The sequence below is a fragment of the Apium graveolens genome, chromosome 4, assembly GCF_009905375.1.
Source record: "Apium graveolens cultivar Ventura chromosome 4, ASM990537v1, whole genome shotgun sequence".
Taxonomy (NCBI): domain Eukaryota; kingdom Viridiplantae; phylum Streptophyta; class Magnoliopsida; order Apiales; family Apiaceae; genus Apium; species Apium graveolens.
In genome coordinates this window covers 134,071,254-134,093,661 of record NC_133650.1, presented here as the reverse complement: position 1 = coordinate 134,093,661, position 22,408 = coordinate 134,071,254, and the positions used below count along the sequence as shown (strand labels likewise).

General features: G+C 38.9%; 1 protein-coding gene across 3 annotated transcripts in view; it reads right to left on the bottom strand.

Annotated features, from left to right (window-relative positions):
• The window catches only part of LOC141720027 (uncharacterized), an 80,388-nt gene that overhangs the window by 40,010 nt on the left and 17,970 nt on the right, over window positions 1–22,408 (bottom strand). The window contains exon 3 of one of the 3 annotated variants that reach the window (XR_012574213.1): window positions 10,986–11,059. The exons of 1 other annotated variant lie outside the window; for it this stretch is intronic. The gene's annotated coding sequence lies outside the window, so the exon portion shown is untranslated. Of the gene's footprint in view, window positions 1–10,985; window positions 11,060–15,862; window positions 16,638–22,408 lie in introns of those variants that run through there. One more of the 3 variants, XR_012574206.1, reaches the window with a different exon arrangement.

The following is a 22,408-nucleotide window of genomic DNA, read 5'->3' as shown; positions in this document are numbered from 1 at the left end:
AGCTACCTCGCTTGATACCAAAAATACAAGTCATCCAAATCTGCAGGAGAGGAAAATTCAGAAGTAGATACACTATCTAAGCTTGTTCAAAATTCATCAGATTTTGATTGCTCCGTCTACTTCGAAGAATTGCAGAAGAAACCGAGGCACAGAGTCTGAAGAAGTCATGGAATAGACAACAGTCCAAATTGGATGATCTCATTCATTAATTACTTGGAGAAGGGAGAGCTCCCGGAGGATCAAGGGAAAGGCCAAAGGTTAAAGGCAAAAGCTTTTAAAATTCTTCATTGAAGAGGGTATACTCTATCGTCGGACCTTTCTCCTCCCCGATCCTCAAGTACATAGGCCCAGGAGAGGCACAGGCCTCATGGAAGTTCATGAAGGAATTTGCGGGGGGGACCACATGTCCGCAAAAGCTACTATCCACAAAATCATAAGGCAGGGGTACTACTGGCTACTATTCACCAGGATTCAATAGACTTTATGAAAAAAATGCAAGGAATGCCAACTCTTCAGCAATGTGACCACGGATGTGCCCAGTCCTACCTTCTTCAGTCTTGTCACCAATCCATTTGCTGTATGGGGCATTGATATCATGGGACCCTTTTTCCAGGCCAAAGGGGACTTCAGGGTTACTTACTAGTCTCAATTGATTATATGACCAAATGGGTAGAGGCAAAGGCAATGCGAAACATAAACCAACAGACTGCATGAAGTTCATGGATAACATTCTGATGAGGTTCGGGATCCCGAGAGTACTGGTCTCAGATAATGGTCCTGCAATTCGTTGGTTCAGAATTTGAATCCTACCTTCAAGAACGGGGTATCCGGCATAAGAAGTCATTTGTAGTCTACCCTCAAGGGAATGGCCAAGTTGAAGTAACAAATAGAATACTTCTCAGGGACATAGAGAAGAGATTCAAGGAAAGCAAAACCAAATGGCCAGAATAATTGCCTAATGTAACCTGGGCATACAGAACAAGCCCCAGAACAAGCACAGGAGAAACCCCCTTCAAGCTGGCTTACGGAACTGAAGCCATGCTACCAATTAAAGTAGGATCCCCCTCCCATCGAGCAATCAACATTGACGAGATAGCAAATGAGGAGGGGCTCAGAATGAATATTGAGCTAATTGATGAAGTCCGAGACTAGGCAGTGGCAAGAATGGAAAAGTATAAGCAGAAAACAAGAGAGCCTTCAGCAAGAAGTCCCGGGTCAAAAACTTTCAAGTTGGAGACCCTCCTTCGAGATACGGAAGCTTCAGACCCCACCAACACTGGAAAGCTAATGCCAAAGTGGGAAGGCCCATACAAAGTCAAGGATGTTCTAAGGCCAGGAACATACAAGCTCATGAACATGGATGAGACTGAAGTACCAAATACATGGCATGGACTCAGGCTCAGAAAGTTTTACCAGTAGAAAAAGCAACCAAAAGCAACCAGAACTTGTAGCCTATGGCAAGCAACCAATCTATGATCCTGAATTTTGTATGAAAAAATTTGCAAATCAATGAAAAGAATTTTCCTTTCTTAGAAAATTATTACTTTTAAATTACCAGTTATAGAAGCAAAAAACAACCCGGGTACGTTACCATACCCGGGTTGGAAGCAAAACAAAGGCAACCCCTATTTGCTTAGAAAATTTCTAAGTAAATGGAGCAATCACCAATTAGACATACCCGGATAAGCATTCAAATCCGGATTGCAAGCAACCATTATGCACTTATATTTTCTAAGTACATAAAGCAATACTTCAACCCGGGTGGGTATTATACCCGGATTGAAAGCAAATTTCAAGGCAAAATTAACCCGGACAAGCATCCAGATCCGGGTTGCAAGCAACCATTATGCACTTATATTTTCTAAGTACATAAAGCATAAAACAATACTTCAACCTGGGTGGGTATTATACCCGGATAGAAAACAAATTCCAAAGCAAAATCAACCCGGACAAGCATTCAGATCCGGGTTGCAAGCAACCATTACGCACATATTTTTTCAAGTACATAAAGCAAAAAAGCAAACCATCAAAACGGGTGGGATTTAAACGGATCTAAAGCAAATTGAAAGCAAAATCACCCGGATAAACATTCGAATCCGGGTTAGAAACAAACATTATTCCCTTATATTACCCCAAATATATAAAGCAAAAAAATACTTCAACCCGGGTGGGTATCATACCCGCGGATTGAAAGCAATTTCAATGAGCAATCCGGATACGACTTCATACCCGGAATAATCCGGATATCACAACCCATACGGATCGAAGGCCATAGCCACAATCCGGATCAGGATCATTTGCGCAATAGAGCCAGGATCCGGATCGCTCATAAAATAAAAAGTACAGGTTGAAGAAAAAGCAAATATTTTCCACAATTGAAGGAAAGTACAAGGCAACGAGAAAGTACAAGTACAAAGCAGGGTCCGGATTGCCTTCAATCCGGAACAAATCGAAATATTACAAAAGTTCAAATCAAGTACGATAATGGGAAATCTTAGAAAATGAAATTACATGGGTTGGGCCCGAGAAGCTTTGCAAAGCTGGTCCGGATGTAGAGGAAGCTGGGGCTCGGACCATCATAGGGTTCCGGTTCCCCTTGACCCTGCTCAACTGCAGCCTTTGCAGCAAGGAACTCCTGGATGAAGCTCTCCCAAGATGCCAAGGGGTAGGTCTTTATGTGGCGCTCAGCAACGACCCAGGACCTACGAACCTCGGGAACCCCGGCCTGAGCAACCTCGAGGTCATAAACATCGCTAGCCTTGAATTCAGCAATGATAGCCTCCTTGTTCAAATTTTCTTTAGCAGCAAGCTCGGCCTTGAGCCTCTCCACTTCTTTGGCCAGCCCCTCAGCCCGGGTCTCAGAATCCTTCAGCTTCTCATTCAACCCGGACTCCACCACACGGAATCCCTCCCGGGCCTCCTCGAGCTCTCCCCTCAAGGAATTGGAAAGTATCTTCTCGGCTTTAGTCTGGTTGTTGGCCTCCTTGAGCTCAGTAAAAGCAAATCGGAGCAAATGGATAATGCACTCCCAAGCTGAGAAACAAAAAACATATTATGAGCAAAGTTAAAAAATGAATTGGAGGGGCATAATCGGAACGTAAGAATAATCAAAAGTTCAGAAATCCACCTGCCCCCACTTGACCTGTAACCCTCTTCAAGGCAGTTGCCATACTGTACCCCTCTACCTCCTCCCAGTCATCTTCGGAGGGGATACTGGACATGAACCCGGGTAGGTCGATTAGAGATTTGGTACCTATCTTCACGACCTCTCCATCGGGCCCTTGCCTTCGAATCACATAAAACCCGGTTGGAAACCACAGCTTTGCCCCGGGGTGGCTTGGCCGGAACAGATTTTCTTTTCTTCCTAGGGGGGTCATCACCGCCCAGAATCTCCTGGACCTCAGGCTCAGACTCGTGGCCCGGATCCGGGATGTTCTGAGGGACGGAGGACTCGGCCCCTCCCTCAATATCTGCGGAGCCAGATCCGGGACCAGGGGCTCCCTTGCTTGTTTTAAAGGCCGGCCTGAGGGTGTTGAAAGCAGCAGCATATGCAGAAGAAGACATGATTTTCAGGAAATTGCGGTTGAAATGAGGCAGACCTGTGGAAATGAAACAAAGGGAGATCAAATTCCGGATTAAAGGCGAAAAACTTATGCAAACAGACAAGCAAACTGGACCTTGATCCGGATCATCTAGCTGGATGAAGGAGATCCGGATCAAAGGCAAAAAACATACAAACAAGTTAAAACCAAACTGGACCTTGATCTGGATCATCAAGCTAAGTGAAAGAGATCCGGATCAAGGGCAAGCATCTTATCCGCAATCAAAAAGAAAAAAGGAAGCATGACCCGGGTCCCCAGGAGGGAAGAGGGAAGAGGAATCCGGATTAGGAGCATAATAAATTAAAGGAAAACTTACAGCCGAGATTAAAAAGCAGCTTATGGTCATGAATGTGTCCTGAGTCGGCTAAAACTCGAGAGAATCACAGAAACATCTGATCTGGGTAACAGCCCGGTCTTCAAGCACAGCCGGGTTGAACTTAGTCTAAACTCCCTCGATCGTGAAATAAGGGAGGTAAGCCAAGTCAAATCCCTTCAAGAGAATGATCTCCCCATTCCAGTACTTCAAAGAAGACTGGTGCATTATTGGCTTGGCTCTACCAGGGCCATAACCACACTCCGAGGCCCGGAACCTGATCTCATAAAAAGATTTTTGACTCGACTTAGAGAGATAGAAAATATGGTGGAAGAGCTTCAAGGTGGGCAAGAATCCGAATTTATTGCAGCAAGCGATGAACCAGGTCATCGACTTTATTTCATTCGGAGGTGATTTGCATCGGGGATATCTTGTACACGTGCTTGCAGAGGTGCTTTATGAACATATGGCACCGGGGGCTCCACCCGGATCTGAGATGTTCCATCCAGACCGGGACAAAACCATCTTTCGGACGATGATAAATCCTCTCATGGGGTTCTGGCCATCTCCACTCAATATCCGGGGTGAACTGGAAAGTAGCCCGGACCGCCTCGTTCATCTCACCGGATCAGCCTCGGAGAACGAGTCCTTCAACTGATAGTGATCCCGGCTTATAGGAAACTCAGTAAACATCCTCTCGAGAGCTTCCTGGTTATATACCTCGGGGTGACCGTCTGGCTGTCTATCATATCTTACCCGGCTATAATAGACCTCATTTTTCGATCATCGGTCGGCTTTTCAACAAAAGTGATACTTAACATCTATCTAGTACCCCTCTGGAGGTGAAGGGAACTGAGCCCCCAGGCATTCTTTTATACCTAAACTTTGAGATTACTCTCGGCGGAAACAGAAGCTTTCTTAACCTCATCTCTACCCGGCTATGTTCTCTACCAGGATGAATCTGGGGTCACTCTCCTCTCCAAAAGTTTGGGTAGCAGTTATAGACTTTTCTAGCCCGCTCATTGATCCGGGCATAGACCTATTAAAATGAAGGTCAGTTAGCCTGGTCCCTACATATTTTAATTATTTCGCTAAGAGGTCCGGATCAAGTGTATTATGTCAGTATCAGCATAACCTAATGATCCGGACCACCAATAAGTCCAACCCGGAAAAACATCAACGATTCGGATCATGTTAACTACAACCCAAAAACCAAGCAACCGTGAACCCGGATCCTGTCGGCAAATACCCAGATCCGGATCATAGCAGCAAAAACTTAAAAACATACCCATGTAGCCAGAACCCGGACCCATATTAACCAAAAACAAACTACAAATCCTAAGGAATACAATTCAACACAAATAGACTAAACCATATCCGGGTCATATAACCCCTATCCGGATCAAAACCAAAACCCTCACCCAAAAAGCAACTTTGAGAATCAAAAACCAAAAAACACAACTTTTACATATACACACAATTATATTCTCTCAAGAACACGAAGAACAAACAAAGAAAACCCAGAAAAATCGAGCCCAAAAACTCAAAATCAAACCAAAACACAACGAAAACCTACAGATCTAAGCATAAACACGAAACACACCAACAAGCAACAAAAACGAAGCCAAAAATCGTGATTTCTACTACTTATGTGCGAATGAAAAAGCAAAATCAAGGCATACAAAAACTCGGAGGAAATAAAACAAAATCGAAAAGAAAAACAGAGGAATAAAGCAAAAAAAAAGCAAGCGAAGATCTTACAAGTTAATGGAGGATTAATGGCGAGACTGGCGAGACACGACGGAAGAATCAACCACAAACACGGTGATTTGCAGAAAAGCGAGAGAGAGAAGAGAAAAACAAAGGACTGTTGAGTTTCTTTTGTGAGAATAAAAAGAAAAGAGGTGGAGGCCCATCCTTTTATAGGCCCAAGGATGAAAAAACTGCTCCTGCCACGTGGCAGGACTCTACTGGTTCAAGGATCGGTTTAAAAAAAAGAGAAGAAAGAAAATATATATATATATATATATATGTGTGTGTGTAATGACACACATATAAATGCAAATTAAACCCCATCATCATTAGGGGCCTATTTTCAAGGAACGTAACTGCAAAATTTTCAAATTATTGGGGGGAATTGAGCTGAAACGTTACAAATTCCAAAAAATTCACAGGACCTAAAGCTTCCTACCCGGATCATATAAGCCTACACAAGAATATCAATCCGGATTGGTATTCATTACACCAGATCCGGATTGGGGGGCAACCATGAGCAGAAAATTCTCTAAAGCATCTACTATACCTTAATCCGGATTGGCATCTACTACACCAGATCCGGATTGGGGGCAACCAGGAGCGGAAAATTTTCTAAAGCAACTACTATACCTTAATCCGGATTGGCATCTACTACACCAGATCCGGATTAGGGGCAACCAGGAGCGGAAATTTTTTTCCTAAGCCAAATATGCAACCCTACTCTACTCCCTCATCCAGAAAATCTGCACAAGGGAGTGGGAGGCAAATGAAAGGGTGTAAAAGACCCGGATATGCGTCAACTGGACTAAAGGAATACAAGCTCAACTTAACCTACCAAACCCCCCTCTCCCAGGCCCAGTTCTATCCTATTGCCCGGATCCAAATCCGCCTGCATACCCGGATCCGGATCATGCTATTGTCCGGATTCGGATCCACCTGCATACCCGGATCCGGATCGGGCCAAGGCCACCATGAGGGGGGTCTCAGCAAAACACTCACATCCCGCAACCCGCCAAGCAAGGGTACGTGGGCACGTGACTATGACAGCTATCAACAACCAACACACCAGACAAGCACGGCGCGTGTCAGAGGCCGTTAGGACCCTCTGAAGGTGGTCCTCCCCTGGACACGTGTAAGCAATCCACCCAAGCCAGGCGTCCTCTGGTCCCAAGATCCAACGGCCCAGATTTAGAGGTAACTACCCCTAAACCATACCTTGGGGCTATATATACCCCCCAAGGCTGAAGGGTTTAGGGGTGGACAAATATTCACTCTTGAACACTCACACTCTCTCATACATCAAAACACACAGCAGCCATCACATATACACATCCATACACAAACACACAGCAGCCTTTACATTACTTACATGCACCTTCTTCTTCTCCAAAGCCTGCTCTTATTCTCACACCTGAGGCACCGTGGGAGCCAAACCCCCCTTCCGGTGTTGTTTTGCAGGCGCCCAACCAGCAACTACACCTCACCCCCGCACAGAAGGTCCAGGAATGCCGTCGGACGGAGCCGCCCGCTCACCGGAGTTATCATAATGCTTCACTGTTCCCGATAATTGTTAAGTTTATCACTAGCCAAAATGCTGACATTGGTACTATAGAGCCTTGTTGATCATCTAAATGTAAATTTTTCACAACTTGAAGTCACTTATTTTCCACTAGGGCAGATCCTACTAGGGCTATGATGTTGATAATATGACCTACTCCAATTCTTTGAAGTGGAGTTGGGGAACGACCAATTTATTTTTGCCACATGGAAAACACCAATCGATCCAAGATTGAGAGTGATATGCATGTCGACAAGATGTTAAAGGTTAGAAATGAAGTTGCGGGAACCTCAAAGTTATCTCCAAAATGTTTGTCCATTGTAAGAGCTTCAAGAAGTATTAAACTCATAAAAACACCTGTTGTAGCACTTAATAGAATAGTAGAAGACCATAGGGGAATTATTTTCAATAGGGTTTTAAGGTCTTCTACTTCTTCAACTGTACAAAGCTTCCATGATCTCTTATCTAGCAATAGATCACTTGATTGATTACTTTCAGGTTTTAAAGCTGCGTTGTTTAAGAAGCTGCACCATAGAAGATTAATAATGTTAATATAGAACATAAAATGATTGCTGCATTTCTTGCTACATTTCTTTTCATGATTTCTGCACCTACAACTCTAGCAATGCTTGCGAAATGGCTTTCTTTAGGCTTCACATAGCGATAATATTGCTTTCCAAGCATAAACACCATGAATCCACTTAGATTTGCAGCAACACAAACTCCAAACCCCAAACCCCAACTTACTCTTTCTTGAATATAAACCACCACTGTGGAGCTAGTGGCTATGCAAGCATATGAAATTACAAAATACCAGTTGAAGAATACGGAATGCTCATGATTGTGTTGAAATTGATTTGCTCCCATGGTAGCTAAGGTGATCCCCGTGCCGCCTGCCCCAAGTTAAGCAAGGACTATACCAGTGTGCAATGCTCCCAGTGATGCACTAGTGCATGGTGGAGAGCGCAAGAAGTCCACTGAAGCAGTCAAAGTTATCAAGATCATACCCTAATTAGATATAACATATTTAGAAAGTGTGAGACTTTGTGTTATTATTATTAGAAATTGTGCTACAAATGCATAAACATATATATACATGCTTAATTTTTTGAGTAGAAAAGATATTAAGATATAATATAGTTAAGATTGTCATTTTTAAGCAACAAAAAAAAGATTAATATTATTTGGTATATATTTGTTGAGTAAAGTTTTGGTATAACAAATAAAGTAAATAAAATATATATATGATTTTCAATATTTTTTCATGAAGGGATTTGGTTCATATTAGTTATATACTAGATATTATAGCTAGGACTATATATTATTCCAGATGCTCTTAGAAAAGAGATCATTTAAGTATAGTGTATGGACGGGCATAAATCTCAGTGATTAGTTTAGTAGATTTGGAATCAAAAAATTAGTAGATCTGTTCCGCCCAAATGGAAATGGATTGTGAGTTATAGAAATGCTTTTGAGAAGTTGAGATAAACTGTGGATACTAAACCAGTCATCGGCCTTCCTGATTTTGATAAGTCATTGGAAGTCCGTACAAATGCTCGGATAAAGCTATTAGGGTGTATTGATACAATAGGGTCATCCAATTGGGTCATCCAATTGCATATGAAAGTAGGAAGTTAAAAGACCTACAAGAAAAAATGTTATAATGCGAAAATGATCGTTTTGACCTAAATTGACTAGATATGGTAGTCAGGTAAAAACATGATCGGATTTCACTCAAATTGGTAGGAAATATCGCTGATCGGTGTTGGCATCCGAATTCACATTTGACGTGTTTGGCCCTTGCTAACTTGGTGGACCCACTTTGACAAGGTGTCACAATAAACATGTGACTAATACTTAGTCATGCGTGTCAGTTAGACATCACCGGTTGGGCATATTTAAACTCACTGTTAAAATTTATTGGCCAGTATGAACCCGACCGTTTATTTAGTTTAAACCCGACGGTTCAGGTAGTCAAATTTAAAACTGTCGTACTAACTCCATTTTTGGTGGTACATGAGCAACTACAACAAAGGGTTTCAAGGCTGGCATGAGGTGCTAAATTAGGATGTCAAAGGCAGGGTGTCAATAAATTTTCGGGTCCAATCATAAATTAAAATATTAAGTTGATATATTTTGTAGTGATCCGAACTGTGTTGGCATTTTAATCTTAAAATTCTTATTTAAAAATATGTTGTTTGTATTGATTGCTTTGTTTTAGTCTCTACAATTGAAGACTTAGACATGGCATTGGTGGAAAGCTTTTATGATCGTGCAGAATAGGAAATTAGAGTATTTGTAGGAAGTAGTTAGCCCAGTTCCTGATTTTTAGCTTTCCAATTCTATATTATACTATATTGATTTATAAAGAGGCATGTCTTTAACGAGCATATTTTCTTTCTAGTGTTCTGTTTATTGTTCTCAGTTCAAGATCAAACATCTATTATACAGATACATATATTAGGTGGGCAAATTGTTTTGAAATTGGTATCAGGGTTTTTTTCCTCAATAAATGTCCAAGTACATGCCACACGATGATAATATAAGCGGCCAAAAATAAGGGAGGAGCATTGGGCTCGAGTTACCCGATGTTACGAAAGAGTAATTATACGGCTTGGTCCTTGAAAATGAGAATGGTCAAGTAGGTTCATGGAGTTTGGTATGCAATGAATTCAAGTGATCCAAAATCAGGGATGGAGGAGAGAACATATAAGGTTTCCCTGGATATGATATACCAAGACATACGAGAAGATATATTGTTTGCTTGTCCCGAAGTATCGTATAAGGGGGGTTGATATGGATACTCACTAATTAAAAAATTCTTTCGAATCTTTTATGTATATAATTTAGTGTTCAGTTTAATGGTTTTCGGTTCTTGAGATAAATAGTGTTTAGGACAAAAGTACGAACACAAATAGCATTGAAATTTATCTATAATAAATCTCGGGGGTGTTGCTACACTCCGTAAAATAAATTACCGCTACAATCGAAGAATGACAATGTTTCTTGCTTCTACAAAGATAAAATTAAATTCTATAAATGATCTAGCTTTTGTTTGTCTAAGGCTCTAATTACCGATAACGATTATAATGCCCTATGTATAAGAAGAGTAAATTGGGAATTATACGTTTCTCCGTTGAGAAGTTTTACGGATATTATTGTGCTTGACTTCTCTATAATCTTTGTTTCTTGTTTTATCATCTCATCTAAGAAGAAGATAAACAGAAATAACTAATTTTTTTTGTTCTCTGCTGCTTGTATATACTTTATATCATCTTGATTACATGGCTAATATTAAACAAGATGAATAATCAATCATCAGTTGTGGTTGAGAGATGACTTGCTTCCAGGGGATCTTATCCTTGTTCAACCTTGCGAATAGAAGGATGGATAGCATTTGGAATTATATTTCCAATTTTACTGGCGATTACAATGATGTAATAATAGATTGCCTTAATAATAATCTTACTTGTGCCCTTTGATAGAGGTTTTGTGGAACTAATAGTGTTGGGTTTTTGAAATGGACCTACTGTTTAGTCTAGAAGGAAGTATTAGTGGGTTGACTGGATGAAGTATTTTTGATGGACAACTTAAATTCAATTTTCTGAAGAGGTTAGAGATGATGTTGAGTGATTTTGATATTGAGACCATGGGATTTAATGGTTTGAAGAGCTATAAATAAATTATTATCATCTCATATTCAATTACCTTATCGATCGATAGATAGGCTTTCCTCATGAAGTACTTGCTTTGCTTTATTGCTGAGTGTTCTTGAACCGATCTGGAAAGGTAGGGGCTTTACACCAACCTCTGCCTTTTCGAGGCATTAATCTATCATTTTTGCAGAAAGCACGAGTAAGGAAATCAGGAATACGGTTCATATATCCTTAAATATGTTTAATGTCAAAATAAAATTGTTTAATACTCCCTCTGTTCAATTAATTTCTCTACACTTTTCTTTTGATACGTCCCTCTCAATTTTCTACGTTCCAAAAATAGCAAAGTTTATAATATAAAAATTAACTACATCAACTCACATCCACTACTTTTTGCCTACACTCACTACATACATTAAGAATTGATCTGTCCCACCACTTTACCCACTTTCCTTACTTTTTCTCACAAAATTATATTTTTTCTTAGTCTTCGCGCCGAACCCTCCATGTAGAGAATTTGTTTTCCATAATGCAAACATATGTTATGGTATAATATTTTGCACATCTTTTTGTAAAATCCCTTTTGCATAAGGCGGTTTTTTTGTTTAATAAATCACTCTAATATGTTGTGATGTAAAACAATTGTAAGTATTTCCTTTTGCCATTATAGAATAATTTCTTAGACAATCTTCCCAGCATGCAGATTTAAATCAGAGTATTTTTTGTTTACCATTGACTACATGTTTCAGTTTAACTCTTTATCCTAACTTAGATGCATGTCTCAAAACTTTAGATGCATTATGATCAGTATGGTGTAGACAACGGATATCCAAAAACTGAACTTTGACTTGTCATAAATGTCTTTTCGTATAGAAAACAAAATATGATTCATCTATATGAAAAAGATATTGATAAAATAAAATACCCACAAAAGAAGTACCAATTCAATGAACTTGTACCTTGAGCAATATTGCAGAAAAGAGATCAATGATCTCGAATCAAATGGGATCATATCAAAATCTAGATCACGTGGTCTTTTACACCTTTTTATGTCAGTATAAACTCTGAAATTTAGAGAGGCTCCCCACGACTAGTTATCAATTATAAGCCTCTACATAAAGCTCTAAAATGGGTAAAGTACCATATGCCTAATAAAAAATATCGTTTACAATAGCTATGTTCTTCAATAATTTTTTCTAAATTTGATTTAAAATCAGGATTTTGGTAGATTCAAATCTATCCAAAAGATAGATATAATATGTTTGTGGTATCATTTGGACAGTATGAATAAATATTCTTTCATTTGGAATCAAAACTGCCCCTAGAGAATTTCAAAGAATCATTAATGACATATTTAATGACTACTCTACCTTATTTATAGTATACATCGATGATGTGCTAGTTTTTTCAAATGCAATTGAATAACATTTAAGCACCTTTAATTTTTTTTCCATGTATTTTAAGAAAATGTTTTAGTCATATTACAATCGAAAATTTCACTCTTTCAAACTAGTGTAAGATTTCTTGGTCACAACATCTCATAGGGAATCGTTGCACCCATTGAAAGAGCTCTAACTTTAGCCACAAAATTTCCTAATAAAATCATCGATAATATCCAAATATGGAGGTTTTCAGGAAGTTTCAATTAGTCTTGGACTTCTATTCCAATATTAATAGGATAGTCAAACCCTTACATGACCGTCTTAAGGTTAATCATGTTTTTTGGTCATATGAACATACCGAACTAGTCCAACAAACCAAAGCATAAGTTTTATAAATCCCTTGTCTACACCTTGTTGATCCTAATGCACCTAAAATTTTGAGACATATGCATCTGAGTTAGGATATAGAATTATAAGGAAATATATAGTCAATGTTAAAGGACAAACATCGGTTTACATTTGCACGCTAGATGATTGTTAAAGGAATTCTTCTACTATTAAAAGGAAATGCTCTCAATTTTTTCAGCATTTAAAATCTTAGAGTGATTTATTAAACCAAAAATATCTGATAGTCGATTGTAAGCCTGTACCAGAGGTTTTACAAAAAGATGTTCAAAATATTGCATCGTAACAAATTTTTGCCATGTGTCAAACATTATTAAGCAATTCTTATTTTGACATTGAACATATTAAAGGAGATATGAACTATGTTCCTGATTTTCTTAGTCGTGATTTGTGCAAAAGCTGATAGATTAATTCCTCGAAAAGGCAGGGGTGGGGGTAAAGCCCCAACCTTTCTAGATATGTTCCATAAGAATCAACAACAAATCAAAGCAAGTACTTCGTCAGAAAAGCCTATCATATCTTCGATCCATAAGGCAATTGAATATGAGTATAATAATATTTTTTTAGCTCTTCAAACCATTAATTCTCATTGTCTCAATATCAAAACTCTTTCAATAGCATCTCAAAGCTCTTCTAAAAATCATTTCAAGGTTTCCATCAAAATACTTCATCGAGTCAACCCACTAATACTGCTATCCAGACTAAATAGTAGGTCCATTTTCAAAACCCAACCCTGTTAGTTTTACAAAAACCTCTATTAAAGCTTGAAGTTCATCTTCCAAAAATTCAAAACGCGCAAGTATTCATAAGCCAATCAAACTTCTCCAAATCAAAAATTGAGAATTTTACCATAAGAAACCATCAAAAGGTCATATCAATATAAAATATGGATTTAACAATATGATGCTTTTTTGGTTGTTTTTCCCAAATGATGGATATTCAAACCCTGGGATCTATACAAAATCAGTCACTACTACCAAGTCATTCTTTGAATACATAATCAATACATTTTTACAATATCCAGGATAGAGAACACTCAACCTCTTTGTATACAACATATCAAATACAAAAGTCATTCACCCAGGTTAGTAGGGCCATAAACTTCACATTCCCATATCTTTTCGTACAAATTTCAAAAAACATAAACCATTGTTCCATATTTTCCTACTTAGATACAATTCATTTTTATCCAAAATCAAAAAATAGTTATTTGAATCTATTTTACAATACCATACACATTCATACACTCTCTCCCTTGCTGGTCTCATCGAAGGAGCGGCTACAATCTATTCCAATAACTTATTTTAATTTGGTGATTAAGTACTTAGTTTGCATATCTAGCACGAATAGACAATTCTTTGATCTCCACAATAACAATCAATTCCTCAACTTTTTTATCGTATATTAAACCTTTTTCCATACAAAACCTAACAAGTTCATTATAACCATTAAATTAACTATTCGGAAAAGAAAATGAATATACGAAAATGTGATTATAGGTAGCCACTAGCCAGAGAGTATATTCAGATTTACCCTATATTACATTATTAAAATTAAAATAATATATTTTTTGGTGATGTGTAGATATATACTTAAACTTTGATAGTTAGTATTTTAGCACATGGACCCAACATTTTGGAAAAAATATTTGTTTAAATACATCTTAAAAACTCTAAAATAACTTTTTTTATTATTTAATGTAAATATAATTTTTTTAAATTAAGCTAAATTTTTAAGGGGCCTATTTATCATAAAAGAATATACATTATAAACACTGTGTTTATTTTGTACGGTTTCAATTCAATAATCAAATTAATAAATAGTTATTCGATAGCTGAAAACTTAACAATTTATTCTCTATTGTTAAACTTCCTAAGGCTCATGGTGAGAATATTTTAAAACATGTACTCAATTCTAAGGCTATATATAAGCCTATAGTAAAAAAAAAGAAATGATGAGTTGCGAAAAACTCAATTCCAAGGGAGTTGCGAAAAACTTGTCCCAAAATTTGTCTCATATTACACATAACAAGAGTTTATTGGTATGATTGGTTGTAATTTTTATAAAATGATGGGTGCATGATGCATACATATTATTCAAAAATATAATTTTCCACATGTTATTTGGAACAAATTTTGATACAAAATTTTAGTACCACTAAGATCACTCAAAAAACAAAAATGCCATTAAAATACGTGCATAAGAAAGGGTTGTAATATGTTAATAATTAACGTGTAAATGCAACTAAGGTAGGAATATTGTATAGTGTAAAATATGGGGAGAAGTTCAATACAAATTTTAAATTTATCACAAAAATTTGTAGATGGAATTTTTTAAAAAGAGCTTCAAAGGATGCTATATTTTTTCCCAAGAAAGAAAGATAAAGAAATTGTGCATATTATTCTCCTTTTTGTTAATTAGGAAATATACATATCTTAAATATATAAGCTTTTAAAATAAATTTCTTAGAATGGCCAACTTATGTGTTAAATATAGGACAAATGCCACACGAGTTATGGTTAGGATTTTCAGATAATCCAACGTAGCCATTACTCATAATAAAATTACGAATAAAACCCTAACTTATGCACCTCTTCTAAAGGGCGCGTGTCCTCTAAATTAAACCCTAGCTCTATTCACTCCAATTGTGCTATATATAAGTCATCTAATATGGGTCATATTACACATATTAGAGTCACTTTACACCTTATAAGAGTCACTTGCCATCATATATTGGTACAATTAACATGTTAATATCATGTACATACAATTAGAAATCCTTTTACCACCTCTTAGTACCACATTCATACAAGTCAATTTTGGTACACATTTTGGTTCTAATTAATATGTAAGTCACTTTTCACCATATTATAGTCATTTTGCAACCTATAAGAGTCACTTTCCACCATATATACAACAATTGACATGTTGACATCATATACATCCAATTTGACATCGTTTTACCACCTATTAATGCCAGTTTCATACAAGTTAATTTTGTTCCACATTTTGGCTCTAATCAACCATGTAAGTCACTTTTCACCATATTAGAGTCACTTTGAACCCTATAAGAGTCACTTGCCACCATATATTGATATAATTACATGTTAACATCATGTACATGCAATTTGACATCCTTAACCACCTCTTGGTACCCCTTTCTTAAAAGTCATTTTTGGGCCACATTTTGGCTCTAATCAAACATGTGAGTGACTTCTCACAATATTAGAGTCACTTTGCACCTTATAAGAGTTACTTTCCATCATATATTGGTACATTTAACATGTTAACATCATGTACATGCAATTAGAAATTCTTTTACCACCTCTTATTGTCACATTCATACAAGTCAATTTGGTCCACATTTTGGTTCTAATTAACCATGTAAGTCACGTTTCACCATATTAGAGTCATTTTGCACCCTATATGAGTCACTTTCCACCATATATTTGTACAATGAACATGTTAACATCATATACATCCAATTTGACATCTTTTTACCAGCTTTTAGTTCCACTTTTCATACAGGTAAATTTTGTTCCACATTTTGGTTTTAATCAACCATGTAAGTCACTTTTCACCATATTAGAGTAACTTTGCACCTTATAAAATTCACTTTCCACCATATATACAACAATTAATATGTTAATATCATATACATCCAATTTGACATCCTTTTACCACCTATTAATGCCACTTTCATACAAGTTAATTTTGTTCCATATTTTGGCTCTAATCAACCATGTAAGTCACTTTTCACCATATTAGAGTCACTTTGCACCCTATAAGAGTCACTTGGAGTAACTCTTATATATAAGCCCCTGGCTAAGTCAAATATTCACCTATACATGACCCATCAATATATCTCAAATCCTCCATATTTTATTCTTTTGTAAAGTCAGAGCAATGGAAACTGAGTTCAATGGCCATGCCAGCAAAATGGATATTGCTTTGTATGATCCAGCCCTGCATTTTGTTGAAGAAAAATCAGCGCAAAGATTTCAATCTTTTCCATACAATTGAAAGGAAGTTATTCTACAGGCTAGTCCATAAACTTGGTCGAAATATTGATGAATCTAGCATGTAGTGGCATTCCTCATCCTGGCTCGAAAGAATCCGTTACTTCCCTACACCACTACACCACCTCCCGTCCACAAAGTGATTGCATGGCCGTTTTATCTGGTTGATGAACTTTCCAATGAAAATTGCAGGATTTTTAAGGTGCCTAGAGAGAGAGAAAAAGGTAGCGAGTACATTTGTCTGTATTCCGTTCTAAAGTTATTTTCTTGCCATATCAAGTTGTTCGAGTTTCACCATAGAAGGAAGTATCTCAAGTTTGTAAGAGGGCTTCAAGGATATATTGATAGTTGATAGTGAGTTTGTCGATGTAGAAGGAAGAAAATATGGTTCGATTATATCAATCCACGGGGTTTCCGCAATAGGGCTTGGAGGAAATATAGGCTCCACAGACCAAGTGACGAACAACCATTGAATGCTTAAACGGTTTGTCATTCACTTCCATTATTCCTACATTGCTCCTCCGAATAGAAAAACCAACTACTCAATCAAGGAAAGCGTATCTTAAGCGATAAAGTATGGAGAAACGTATCCTGAAAATAAAGTTTTGTCAATCTATTTATGCATTTTCGATTCTAGTTTTGATTGGATAAAGGTATAGCTCGTACTAGATATGTGCTGCTCTATGCATTTTAAAAATATACTACACTACTTGGTTTGTTAAAAAATTGAAAGATTCAAGAATTTGTAATAAAGGTTAAGTATCAAATGGTAACTGAAGTGGAGGTCGTGTATCAAAATCTTCATTCTAGTTACGGAGGTACCATTTGAATCACTAAAGTCATAATAAATCAAACATATATTTCTAATAGTGTTCGGAAAGTAAAATAATCGTTTGTTGGGTTGTACATATTATTCTGCAATACTACCATAACCAAAAGAAAAATTGTAAATTCTAGTATTTTAGATAATATTTAGATTTTAAGAAATTTATTTACTATTTATTTTTAATTAAATCAAATAAAATAACCGTAAAACGATTATTTTTACTTTTTGAACACATATTTAGGGGTATATGTTTGATATTTGTTACGACTTTAGTGATTCAAATGGTACCCCCGTAACTTTAATGAAAATTTTGATACATGTCCTTCCACTTTAGTGACCAATCTGATACTCCTTGGTTTGTTAAAAAACTGAAAGATTCAAGAATTTGTAATAACATATATACTAAATGTATACTAATATCCATCCAATAAATCCAGCATTCTGCAAGAAGAAAGTGACTGTTTTCTACACAACCTAAATACATTATAGTTGCTCTTTCATATATCAATTGAAAGCAGTACTGGTAATGGTAGATTTATTCATATATATATAGCACACACATAATTTCCATAGGGACAAGAATGGACACTAAGCTTCATAGCAGAACCATAGTAAAAAAACTTGGCACGAATGAGATAGTAGGCGAAATTCACCATTCCAATTCCTGACATAATCCAGTAAATATAATCTGCTCTTCCTTCATTAATTTCCTCAGGAAACCATCTGTAGCTCGACGTATTAATCCAATGACCACAACACTTGAATAAAATCCAATTCCAACTATCAGAGATATCATGGCAGTAGCAGTGTTCCTTAAGGATTCTGGAAATTCTTGATAATAAAATGCAACCTGTCCCGGATAATGTAATGTGATAGGGTGTAAGAGACCCGGATATACGTCAACCTGGACTAAAGGAATACAAGCTCAACTAACCTACCATGACCCCCCTCTCCCCGGCCCGGGTCTATCCTATTGCCCGGATCCGGATCCGCCTACATACCCGGATCCGGATCTATCCTATTGTCCGGATCCGGATCCACCTGCATACCCGGATCCGGATCGGGGCCAAGGCCACCAAGAGGAGGGTCTCAGCAAACACCTCACATCCCGCAACCCGCCAAGCAAGGGTACGTGGGCACGTGACTATGACAGCTATCAACAACCAACACACCAGAAAAGCACGGCGCGTGTCAGAGGCCGTTAGGACACTCTGAAGGTGGTCCTCCCCTGGACACGTGTAAGCAATCCACCCAAGCCAGCGTCCTCTGGTCCCAAGATCCAACGGCCCAGATTTAGAGGTAACTACCCGTAAACCCTACCTTGGGGCTATATTACCCCCCAAGGCTGAAGGGTTTAGGGGTGGAAAAATATTCACTCTTGCACACTCACACTCTCTACACTCAAATACACAGTAGCCATCACATATACACATCCACAACACACACACAGCACCTTTACATTACTTACATACACCTTCTTTTTCCAAAGCCTGCTCTTATTCTCACACCGGAGGCACCGTGGGAGCCAAACCCCCCTTCCATGTTGTTTTTTAGGCGCCCAACCAGCAGCTACACCTCACCCCCGCACAGAAGGTCCAGGAATGCCGTCGATGGAGCCGCCCACTCACCGGAGTTATCATTTGGCTAGAAGGAGGGGGCTCCATCCTGGGGTCTCGGTGCCCCTGGATTCATCTTCATCAGCAAACTCTTGAGAGAGTCCACTTTTAAACCTGTAAGAACATAAACAACCAAACCCTTTTTTGAATATGAATTTTCATTGTAGCCACGTTTGTGTGAGCTTGTTACTTTAGGCCACGTTTGTATAAGGCCGCTCTTGTTTGTTAAGTTTTGGTTGTTTAGAGTTTGATAATCTTGATAATCTTGAAGCTTGGGGTTTGATAGTCTTGGTAATTTCAAAACCCAGAACTGTTTTAGCTTGCATATTTTCTTCTGTGTTTAAGAGCCTGTTGTTCTTGTTTAGTATTATTGTTAGCAAAACCCAGAAAGTTTGCTTGCTGTTATTCTGGAAATTTTTTAACCTTCAAAAAAGCAACCTCAGATCCACATTTGTAGCCTCAAACCTTGGTCAGTTGTTTTTACAATTGTGGTAATGGTAAGAGCAGGAAAAAATACCGCCGGTGGCCCTCCGCCAGTACCCATATTCAGGATCAAGACCCCTCTCAAGTTCAAGAACCTGGAGGAGACATGGAGACCTTCCAGGAGCAACCACTGACGCAGCATACCCCGGTAAGGGATGCTAGAAATGTCATAGAGCTCAATCAGTACAAGTACACCAATATTCCAGTTGCAGAGGAGCATATGGCTAACTTAACAAGCCACGAACTTGCTGAAGCAATCAGGCTCTACAGAGATGAACAAGCCCGGGCTCAGATGGAATTTGGACAAGATGATGAGCAAGAGAGTCCGGGGACTCTCAGCAATCCAGGAGATCTGTCTTCGACCGAATTGGGGCTAAGGCAAAAAGAATCAAAAAAGAGCCAATAAGAAGGAGACAGAAGCAACCAGAAAGAAAAAGTTAGAAGAATTCAGAGAAAAGATAAGAAAGGAAGAGGAGGAAAAGCTGGAGCAGAAAATTCAGAAAAGAATGCAGCTGGAGGAGGAGAGGCTCCTAACTAAAACAAGAGGCAAAAGAACTCGGAGGGACCCTACCCCCGAACTCATTTCTGATGACAAAGAGGAGGGCCAGAAGGATCTTAAAGACATGATTTTGAGCTCCAGAGAAAGATGGAGAGAGATTCTTGGTTGGAAGTTGGGGAGACCCTCACGCCTTCTGCCACGCCCTAGAAGCCATCCCTCGACAGAAAAATCTCAAACACTACAACTTCGACTCTTTCGATGGACTGGGGGAGCCGGAAGAGCACCTCAACTACTTCGAACAAATAGCTCAGATATACTATTACAAATGACTTGACGAAATCCAGATTCTTCGCCTCGACTCTCAAAGGGGGGGCTCAAGATGGTTCAGTAGAATCCCATTAAGAAGCATCCACTTCCTGGAAAGAATTCAGAGGAGCCTTCCTTAGAAGATTCAGATCCAATAAAACACATGAAATGCACATGTGCCACCTAGAGACAATCCGCCAGTATGATAACGAAGCACTCTCAGCCTATATACGGAGGTTCGAGGAAGCCATCAACATAATTTCGAATCTCGATGAAATGGAGGCTCTAAGCATATTTCGAAGAAACCTGGATCCAGAACACAATGAGAGGTATATTGTGGAGTTGATAAACAAAGAGCCCCAAAGCCTGGCCGCGGCTTATTCTATGACAGCCCGGTTTATAAAAGAAACAGATGTTCTCCAGGCGATGAGAATGACTCGGAATGTAGGAAACAGGAACAAATCTTCTGATGACCGGCCGAAAGGGGGTTACCATCAGGAGAAAAAGTTCAAACAAAGCAACCAAACCCAGCAAACAAATGTTGTACAAAACACACCAATATTCCAAAGATTGGGCCCTAAAACAGAATCCAAAAGTGATCCCGTCCACCTAGGCAGGCAAGGGAGCCTAGGCAAGAGCCAGAGTGGACACCACTAAACAGGACCCGGGAAGAGATACTGAAGGAAATCAAGGGAAAGCCATTCTACTATCCCCCAAAGCCAATGCAGACTCCGCGAGAGAAGCAGGCCTTACTACAGGCAGTGCGACTACCATGAAACCCATGGACACAAGACTGAAAATTGTCTCTCTTTAAAATACTTCATTGAAGATCAAGTCAAGAAAGGCAACCTGAATCAATACATCTCAAGGGAGAAAAATCAGAGAGAAGAAAGGCAAAGGAAAGGTAAGAATGTGGTGAATGTGGTCCTAGGAGGTTCGTACTCCCCCTACGAGCCCGGGCTCAGGAGATGAAGTGTTCTCCATTAAATCCTACCCGGAGATGATGATCTCATTCTGCAGCAAGGATTATGAAGGAGTGAACCCGAATCACAACGAAGCCTTGGTTGTAACACTTGATATCTTTGACAACGAAGTAAGAAGGATGTTGATCGATAATGGATCCTCACAAAACATACTCTTCAAGCATACTGTGGACAGGATGAAGCTTGGGAGCGTACGCTCCAATGCATGCCAAGAGGACCTTCTGTATGGGTCCGGGAACAACTTGGTCCCGATACAGGGAACTTTATACTTGCCAGTCGTATTCGGATCGGGCTCAAACCAAGTTACCCATGTGATAAAGTTCTACGTGATCAATACTCCTTCATCCTACAACGGCATAATCGGGCGCTCGGCCTTGACCAGGATCCAAGCAATCACCTCCATATCACATTTGAAAATCAAATTCCCAACTCCAACCGGGGTAGGAGAAATCAAGGGAGACTATGAGGTAGCTGAAAGATGTTATAGCCAGGCTCTGGTAATGGCTGAAACCCACCAAGACAACAAGAGAAAGGCCGTGGTACTCCGGAAATAACCAAGTATTAAGAAACATCGCCCCCACTCAAGGGACGATTCGAGGAAAGAAGTTCAGGTCATAAATCCCCTCTCAAATCCGAAAGCAACCAAACCAAGCTCAGAAGAGCAAAAAAGCAACCAAGTCACAGAAGGGATTGAATTGAGCCTAGGCTCAGATTTTTATGAAAAAGAACACAGAGGCTCGGATCCAGAAGATGGTATCAAATACGGATCAATCCAAGATAGAGGCCGCTGTTGAAACAGAAACAATTCTAATCAATACAAGTGATCCTTCCAAAAAGATAAAGATAGGATCCGGACTCGAGGCTAATTTCAGAAAAGACCTAGTATCACTACTCTGAGGGTACTCGGATATATTCTCCTGGACCCCGAAAGACATGTCTGGGTTGGATGAATCCATAGCGATGCATAGCTTGGACGTCAACCCAGAGAGGAAGCCAGTCAAGCAA